This window comes from Perca fluviatilis, chromosome 5, assembly GCF_010015445.1.
Source record: "Perca fluviatilis chromosome 5, GENO_Pfluv_1.0, whole genome shotgun sequence".
Classification (NCBI taxonomy): domain Eukaryota; kingdom Metazoa; phylum Chordata; class Actinopteri; order Perciformes; family Percidae; genus Perca; species Perca fluviatilis.
In genome coordinates this window covers 39,088,952-39,091,451 of record NC_053116.1, presented here as the reverse complement: position 1 = coordinate 39,091,451, position 2,500 = coordinate 39,088,952, and positions in this window count along the sequence as shown.

Below are 2,500 nucleotides of genomic sequence, written 5' to 3'. Positions count from 1 at the left end.
TACTTTAGTTACTCCGCTACATTCATCTGTTACAGCTGTAGTTACTAGTTACTTTAGTTACTAGTTACTTTAGTTACTCCGCTACATTCATCTGTTACAGCTTTAGTTACTAGTTACTTTAGTTACTAGTTACTTTAGTTACTAGTTACTTTAGTTACTCCGCTACATTCATCTGTTCCAGCTTTAGTTACTAGTTACTTTAGTTACTCCACTACATTCATCTGTTGCAGCTTTAGTTACTAGTTACTTTAGTTACTAGTTACTTTAGTTACTAGTTACTTTAGTTACTCCGCTACATTGATGAGACTATTAAACACACAGCTGGTGAGGAGACAGAGAGAGAGACAGACAGACAGAAAGACACACAGACAGAGAGAGAGACACACAGACAGACACACACACACACAGACAGACAGACAGACACACAGACAGACAGACAGACACACACACGGACAGACAGACAGACAGACAGACAGAACAGTTTGGATCCTTTCTAAAATAGGAGGATTTTTCTTTACTTTTAATACTTGAACAACATTCTCCTGATACAGACTTTTGCTGCAGTAAAGGATCTGAATTTGAGTTTCTCTCTCTCTGATTGGTTGGGAGGTTTTGTGTGTCTATATATTGTGATCCTCCTTTTCATAACTGTTATTCTATTAATAAAATCATTATCTCTCTCCCCAAAGTCCCGCCTACAGTTCCCCCCTGCGCTCTGATTGGATGATGCTCTTTCCTCGTTTCCCAGGTGACGCGACTACAATCGCATCCAGTTCCTGTTTCTGAGAAACATGTGGAACAGACGAGTCTGAAGCAGATAAAAGTCTTCGTGAGAGTTGACAAGGTTAACACGAAAACGGTCTGATTACATAAAGCAGAGTGTTGTTGCCGTGGAAACCTCTTGGATGTGAAACAAAACTCGACTGAAGTGAAGAAAACTCGGTGGCCTACTTTCATCAAGTTTCAGATTTATTACACAACAACTAGGCAACTCATCCCGGTCACTGTCTCTGAGAGAGGAGAGAGGAGACAAGGAGAGGAGATAAGGAGAGGAGACAAGAGAGAAGACAAGAGAAGAGAGGAGACGAGAGAGGAAACGAGAGAGGAGACAAGAGAGGAGACGAGGGAGGAGACGAGGGAGGAGACGAGGGAGGAGACGAGAGAGGAAATGAGAGAGGAGACGAGAGAGGAGAGGAGAGAGGAGACAAGAGAGGAGACAAGAGAGGAGACAAGGAGAGGAGACGAGAGAGGAGACAAGAGAGGAGACGAGAGAGGAGACGAAAGAGGAGACAAGAGAGGAGACAAGGAGAGGAGACAAGAGAGGAGACGAGAGAGGAGACGAGAGAGAGGAGGAGAGAGGAGACGAGAGAGGAAATGAGAGAGGAGACAAGAGAGGAGACGAGAGAGGAGACAAGAGAGGAGACGAGAGAGGAGACAAGAGAGGAAACAAGAGAGGAGACAAGGAGAGGAGACAAGAGAGGAGACGAGAGAGGAGACGAGAGAGGAAATGAGAGAGGAGACAAGAGAGGAGACGAGGGAGGAAACAAGAGAGGAGAGGAGAGAGGAGACGAGAGAGGAGACAAGAGAGGAGATGAGGGAGGAGACAAGAGAGGAGAAGAGAGAGGAGACGAGAGGAGAGGAGAGGAGAGGAGACAAGAGGAGACGGGAGGAAACAAGAGGAGAGGAGACGAGGAGAGGAAAGAGAGAAGAGACGAGAGGAGGAAATGAGGAGACAAAGAGAGAGAGAGGAGACGAGGAAATGAGAAAGGAGACGAGGAACAGGAGGAGAAGAGGAGGAGAGAGAAATGAGGAGGAAAAGAGGAGACGAGAGGAAACAAGAGGAGACAGAGAGAGGAGGACAAGAGGAGGAGACAAGGAAATGAGACGAGGAGACAAGAGAAAGAGGAGAGAGAGGAGACGAGAGAGAGAGGAGAGAGGAGACAAGAGGAGACAAGAGAGGAGAGGAGAGAGGAGACACGACAGACCAGAGGAAACCACAGGAAACCAGAAACCAAAGAAACAGGAAACTGTGAAAACCAGACAGGAAACCAGGAAATGTGTGTGAAACCGAAACCAGAAACCCAGTGAACGTGAGTGTGTAGGAAACCCTGTGTGTATGAAACCCAGGAACCCTGAAATGTGTGTGTGGCCTTGTGTGTGTGTGTGTGAAACCCAGGAAACCCTATGTGTGTGGTGGGGAAACCCAGGAAACCCTGTGTGTGTCTGTGTGTGTGGCCCAGTGGCCCCTTGTGTCTGTGTGTGTGTGGAAACCCCTTGTGTGGAACGGAAACCCTGTGTGTGCCTGTGGGGAAACAGGACAACAAAGGTTGAAGATTTTATCAGATTCTGAGAGGCCCCTAGCCACGCTTATATACTGCTGGGCTATTTTGAAAGAAGCCGAATTAGATGGTTTGATGAAGACCAGCCAGGAAGGAGGAATGGAAGGAATGGAATGGAATGGAAATAATGAAGAGATGAAGGTGGAAGGAATGGAATGGAT